The sequence below is a fragment of the Galeopterus variegatus genome, unplaced genomic scaffold (genome assembly GCF_000696425.1).
Source record: "Galeopterus variegatus unplaced genomic scaffold, G_variegatus-3.0.2 Scaffold4843, whole genome shotgun sequence".
In the NCBI taxonomy this organism is placed as follows: domain Eukaryota; kingdom Metazoa; phylum Chordata; class Mammalia; order Dermoptera; family Cynocephalidae; genus Galeopterus; species Galeopterus variegatus.
The window spans coordinates 67,464-74,717 of record NW_007730954.1 but is presented as its reverse complement, the minus strand read 5'-3'; positions in this window follow the sequence as shown (position 1 = coordinate 74,717).

The following is a 7,254-nucleotide window of genomic DNA, read 5'->3' as shown; positions in this document are numbered from 1 at the left end:
CCTGACTATCCATGAGGCTACACTGTCATCAGGAGCAGTTTGTACCCCACACCATTAACCACTGTCCCAGTAAGCACAAACTGCCTTCAGTCTGAGTGGCGATGCCCAATAAATACTGTCCACATGATTCTAGAATCTTGGTAGGGGGGCAACCAGCTGCTGAAGTCATCGTTTCTTTATTTGTCATGTGATGTCACATAGGTGGCTCATGTCCAGTCTGGAGATTGAGTCCTGGCTAAGTGTTGGGGGGGGGAGTGAGTGGCTGGGCCTCCCAGCTTCTCTCTTTTCTAAAATTGTAGAAAGGGTGGTTCAGATTCCCAGAAAAGTCTCCCATGGGCTGACAGACACATGGTTTCACGGGCCCGCCCCGGGATGAGCTGAGCAGCCTTGATCCCATGGCCACTCCCACCCCTGAAGACAGGGGAGGCCTGTTGCTGGCCTCTCTGGTTTGCTCAATGGCCAGTCCCCAGTTAGTTCTAACTTGGGTATTGCCAGGATTGTCTGGGTCAGCTGGGCCCCTGGGTGACTGTACCTCCCAGGAGATGGTGGTCCCTACCAGGCTGGGAAATCTAGTATCGTTTGGTGTCCCTCTCCTCTCCCCCCCCCCATCTCTTTCCTGCTTTGGTCTCTTCCAACCACTCCTGCTGGTGGGTTCCATCTGCTCAGATGGGCCCAGAGAAAGAGTGTGCCTAATTACCACCTGCTCCAGTTGTCCCCAGAGTGGGGCTGCACCTGAGCACGGTGGGAGTGCTCCTCTTGCTCCTCGACCAGAGCGGTACTCAGAGCACGGATGTGTGATTGGATGGGCACATGCTCACCGGGGCTTTGCACTGTCATGTGGAGCTCTGCTTGCCCCCAAATGCATCCCTCCACCGATCACAAGAGGGTTGTCTGTACTTTCTATTTCTTCCTCATAGATCCTGTTCTTATTGTCACAGACCCTCTCATTTCTGAGGCCTGCATTACAGAGACTCTATTCTGAGGAAAGTTCCTAGTTGTTTAACTAGACATGAGTAAAGGAATGCAAAGAAAAATACCCATCAACGTGTATTTGAAAACAGATGAGAGTCCGGGGAGCTGGGGGAGGGGCGGGGAAAAAGCCCAAATAATAGTCATCTTCCAACAGAGATGAGAGGATATAGCCCTTTCTTTGGTGATACCTGCTCTCTAGCCATTGCAGACAACTTTGTTCTTAATATTCACTCTGCAGAGGAGATGGATTGGAACAGGGCAAAGGCTCTAGGCTGAAAGGATTCTGGGTTCTCTTCCCACTAAGTAGTAGCCCCTCTAAAGGCCAGGCCTTTGTTACTAGTAGAAGAGTGCAAAGTTGGTTTGAAAGAGACCCTTTCGAGGTATCTTTCAGTCCAAGGGTGCTAATCCTTAATCATTTTTGGATTTGGGATTGGTCTGTGGTCACCATTCTTTTAACGAAGTTTGCAAAGCCTTCATTTGTGGACTCAGTTTAACCTGTATGCACGTGCACTTAAAGGCTTGGAATTGAAATGAACTTTATTTTTGATATCTCCAAAGGGTAATTGGGAGCTTCTTTCGTGGTGGTGACCCCAGCCTGTGCTCCTGCAGGTCGTTCCTCCTACCCCTGAGTGGTCTGTCTCAATCATGGCATGGAGTTTGTCGGTTGCAAGTTCATAGGCACCAATGTCTCATGACGTCTGATATGGGTTTAATACATTCCCAAAAGTTTCATGTATTAGAAACTTAATCCCTACTGGGACAGTATTAAAATGGTGGGATATCCTACTACAGTAATTGAAAGGTGGGGCATTTAAGAGGTGATTTTTTGTAAGGACTATACCTGTATTAGTCCATTTCCATTGCCTATAACATAAAGAAAACAAAATTTATTGCTTACAGTTTTAGAGGCTGATAATTCCAAAGTCAAGGGAACACATTTGGTGAAGGCCTTGGTGGTGGTGATCATGACCCAGGGGTCTCACATGGCAGAAAATGGTAGGGCAGAGAGAGACTAACCTGTCTTGTCCTCTTCTTTTAAAGCCATCAGAACCACATGCCTGACCACAACTGTTAATTCACTACGGCATGGTCCTATAATCTAATCACCTCTTCAAGTCCCCACCTTTCAATTACCATAATAGGATTTCCCACCCTCAGCAGTTACTTGAGAAGTAAGCTTCTAGTATATGCACTTTGGGGACACAATTCAGTCAATGCACAGCTGTGCCCTTGTGAATGGATTCATCCACTTATGGAGTAATGGGTGTGGTTCTGATGGCTTTATAAGAAGAGTAAGTGAGAAGCTTACCTCGCTGGCTCTCTTGCTCAGTTATTTCACTATGTGGCACCCTGCGTCACTGCGGAGCCACCACCACCAAGATGGTCACCAGATGTGTTCCCTGTGCTTTCGACTTCCTAGCCTCCAAATCTGTAAGAAATAATTCTATTTCTTTATATATTACCCATTTTCAGGTGTCTGTTGTAAGCAACGGAAACAGACTAACACAGAAGATTGGTACCAGAGAAGTGGGGTGTTGCTTATAACAAATACCTGAAAATGTGGAAGTGGGTTTGGATCTGGGTATTGGGCAAATGATGGAAGAATGTGAACGAGGAAAGTAGAAAAAGTCTAGATTCTGGTGAGAATTTAGAAGACAAGAAAACCAGGGAAAGTTTGGAATGTCTTAGAGATTGGTTAAGTGGTGGTGACCAGGATGCTGATAGAAATATGGACTGTAAAGACCATTCTAAGGAGGTCTCAGTTAGAAATGAGGAAGAGCTTATTGGGAGCTGGAGCAGAGGCCACCCTTGCTCTGGAGTTGCAAGGACCTTGGCTGCATTCTGTTCATGCTCAAAATTTTTATGGAATGTGGAACTTCACATTGGTGAAGGATAGTGTTTGGTGGAAGAAATTTCTAAGCAGCAAAGCATTCAGGCAGCTATGTGGCTACTTGCAACACCCTGCTGTGAATTATGGCAGAAGAGGTATGACGTGAAGGCAGAATTTATAATTAAAAGGGAGGGAGAGTGTAAGAAATTGGAAAAAACTCAGCCTGGCCATGTAAAGGGTGAGAAAGTCTGTTAGAGTGAGGACACGAAGTGTGTAGCCAAGCGGCTGTTTCCTAAGGAGATGAGGACAGAAGAAAGGGACTGTCAAGAGAAAGAAGGACCTTAAAGGCATTTCAGAGATCTTCGAGGCCGCATCTTCCATTACAGGGAGACAGAATGGTTTCAAGGAACAGGCCCGAGGCACCTTCCACTGGCTCACTGTCCAGGAGTGAAAGGTGCTCCCACACCCCGGCTGTGCCAGCTGCTCCAACTGGAGTTATATTGGCCTCTAGTGCTACTGGACCTGCAGCTTCAAAGATACAAGCTAGAAGCTTTGGCAGCATCCACATGGTGTTAAGTCTGCAGGCTCACAGTATGCTAGAGTCGTTCCCCAATTTCAAAGGATGTGTAGAACAAACTGGGGGCCCTGGAAGTGATTTATTGTGGATGGAGTAACGGCAGAGAGCTTTTCCTAGAGCAGTGCTGAGCAGAATTATGAGGTCAGAGTTGCAGTAGAGAACTCCCACCAAGGCTATGCCTAGCAGAGCCATGGGAGCAGGACCAACATGGAGTCCTCAGAACTGCACAGCTACCAGCGGGCGACACCAGCCTGGGAGCTCTGAAGCATGGCTGGATACCAGGAAAGCCATAGGAGCGGGGCTGCCTCAGGACTGGGACCCAACTTCCACACCAGTGTGCAGAGGATTCCAAACATGGAGTCAGGGTGCATGATTCACCAGCTTTGAGATTTGAAGCCTGCACTGCTGGATTTTGAACTTGCTTAGGACCTGTTACCCCTCTCTTTTGGCCTGCTTTTCCCTTTTTGAGTGGGTATGTGTACCATCTGTTTTTCCCAGTATTGTGTCTCGGAAGTACTTAACTTGTTTTGAAGCTATATATGTCTTGTGATCCCCATGTGCATTGACTGGTGCAGATTTTCTTTTTCTCCTGATAATCTCTTATCATGGATGTTTCATGTCACATCTTGGAACTGTGTTGAGAAGGTATAAGCTGTTGTAGCCCCAACTGGGGCAACAGCCTGGACTGCTGAACCGGGGCAGGGATCAATGCATTGTTCTGTGGGACTCGGCCTTGGGGGAGGCTTCCAACTTGTCCTCCAGGCACTCCTGCTGCACCAAACCCCAAAACCCACAGTCCTGTGCAGGAGAGTCCTCCCGGTGGGCACGCTGAATGCCAAGGAAAATGTCCCACATGGAGCCTGCCCTCAGATTCCTAGGTTCATGTTTCTCTGGAGTGCTGGAATGAAATTTTTCAAGTCTTCCTGAAATTGAAATTGAAATTGCAGAGTGGCCTTCCTTGTGGTTATTTTAAACCCATTCTTGCTCACACAATCTTTTTCAAGGTTTGAAACAGCCTACAGTTATCTGCTTTCCCACTGCAAACCTCTCTTGTGCCTGAAATATTTCCGATTTCTTCTTTGCATTTCCCTTCTAGAAGAGCAATTCTGTCCCTGAGGAGGACATGATTATGCACACACAATGGGCTGAAAGCCACTGCCCAGTGGTTGGGTGAGACTCTAGAAGGTTACACTGTCTGACTGTGCCTTTCCCATGCTGGGCCCCGAGTGACCCCAGGCATCACGATGTCACTGCAGTGCCGTATCATAAGGCCCCAAAGCCTCAGTGTATCAATGACACACAAGGGTGGAGTAGGAAAACAGGAGTGTGGGTGCTCACAGGTGATGCCGGAAGCCACTAGAAAGGTACCAGAAGTCCTGAGCGGAGTCCTCAAGGCAGGGAGGCCTGGGCAAGCACACGGGTGACAGAGGTGGCCAGGGTGAGGCAGAGCGTGGGCATTTGGGGCTGCAGAAATGGGGAGGCTGAGGCCATGTGGCTCTAGTGGCTAGCCTGAGGCGCCAGGTTGCTTCTTCCCCTGTGGTGACAGAGGGTCTGAAAGGCTTTACACAGAAGAACAGCTCTGACGCACTTTGGTTCTGGGAAGGTCCCTCAGGAGATTGCATGGAGCAGAAATCGGGTGGGCCTGGAGGGGGCTCCTGCTACAACCCATGCCAGAGGAATGCTAAGGCTGGATTAGGGCAGAGTACAGGGCTGGAAAGGGGCCATGACAGGGACAGCTGCCAGGCCGCAGAGGCCAGGCTTGTGGACCAGTCGGGCTTAGAGGCTAAGAAGAGGATAGAGCTGGAGACAGTTCCGGAATGTTGAGCTTCATGTTGCCTTGCCCTCTGTGCTTGTGTTTGGTTTCCTGTTTTCTTTCTGTTAAACATGTCCATTAGAATCCAGTGGTTATGTAGTTCCCCGCACAGTTAGTCTCACAGACTCTACTCACTTGCAGTATAACTTAGGTCAGCACCTTTCCCCCACCCCTGCGGAGGTTGTTCCACATGTTTGTAATACACTTGGTTTCCTCTGACAGTCTGCATTCCTTCTTGGGATCTCCCTGACCTTTCAAATGATTTTTCAAATGTGTACACATTGAGGTTCACTCTTTGTGCTGTAAAGCTCAGGTGGGTTTTGACCAATGTACGTGTTGTTTATGCACAATTACAGTGTCATGCAGAATAGTTTCACTGCTCTAAAAAATCCCTACCTCTCCTATTTAACCCTTCTTTCCTACCCCCGAGCCTCTGTCAATCACTGATCTTTTAAATATCTCTATAATTTTGCCTTCTGCATAATGTCCTACATTTGTACATGGAATCATGAAATCATGCAGTGCAGTAGCCTTTTGGAATGATTTTAGCAATTTGGTTCTCCTGTCTCTTTTTTTTTGGTCTGGTCTAGTTAAAGGTGTGTGAATTTCATGGACCTTTTCAAGGAGTAAACTTTTGGTGGCATCGATGTTCTGCATTTCTGTATTCTCCATTTCATGTATTTCTGTTCTGGTCTTTATTGTTTCCTTTCTTGTGCCTGTTTTGGTTTGTTTTTCTGTTTTTCTAGATGGTAGATGTTGAAAGTTTGGTTATTGATTTGAGACCTTTCTTCTTTTTTATGAGGGGTTTAGAGCTCTAAATTTCTGACTGCTGCTTTTGCTGTATCCTACACCTTTTGTTATGTACCATTTTTGTCTTTGTTCGTTTCAAAGTATTTTCTAGCTTCTGTTGTGATTACTCCTGTTAGCCATTGGTTATTGTTTTGGACTAAATTCTCTGCCTGGAAATTCATATGTTGATATTCTAGCCCCCAGTACCTCAGAATGTGACTGTATTTGGAATTAAGGCCTTTAAAGAAGGTAATGAAGTAAAAACGAGGTCCTGAGGGTGAGCTCTAATCCACTCGGACTGGTGTCCTTATAAGCAGAGGAGATCTGGACACATCAATAGGGACATCATGGGTGCATATGCACTGAGGGATGACATGCGAAGTGCCATCATGAGGACGAACAGCCATCTGCAAGCCAAGGAGAGAGGCTTCAAGAGAAATCAACCCTGCCAGCGCCTAAATCTTGAACCTCCAGCCTCCAGAACTGTGAGAAATTAAGTATTTGTTGTTTAAGCCACCCAGTCAGTAGTATTTTCTTATGGTAGCCCTAGCAGACTAATTAAGTTATTTAAGAATGTGTTGTTTAATTTCTATAGTTTTGCAAACCCCTCAGATTTCCTTTTATTATTGATTTCTAATTTCATTCCATTTTGGTCAGAGAACATACTTTTTACAAGTTGAACCCTATCAAGTTTACGGAGGGGTGTTTTATGGTGTAACATGTGGAGAATGTTTCATGGTGTAACATATGGAGAAAGAAGCAAATCCTGGAGGAAGTTCTAGGTTCATGCTGTGGGCTAAATGTGTCCTCAAAAGATCATGTATTGTAATCTTAATCTCCTTTATAACAGTGTTAAGAGGGTGAGATATCCTATTATGCTAACTGAAAGGTGGGCCTTCAAGAGGTGATTAGATGGTGGGGACTGGCCCTTGGGAATGGATTAATGCATTGCTGGTTAACTGAGTGGTCATGGTCGTGGTTATGAGGACTTATAAGGAGAGTGAGAAGCTTAGCTCTTTCTTGCTCAGCCCATTCTTGCCATGTGACAACCTGGTGCCACGCGATCCTGTAGAGAGTCACCACCCAGATAAAGGCCCTCACCAGATGTGTTCCCTGGAATTTGGTCTTCCCAGCCTCCAAAATTAGAGTAAATAAATATTTCTTTATAAATCACTCATTAAGGATTTCATGTATGTGCACACAAATGGACTAATGTAGTGCACTTGAGAGGAAATCTTTTTTTTTTTTTTTTTTTTTTTTTTTTTTTTTTTT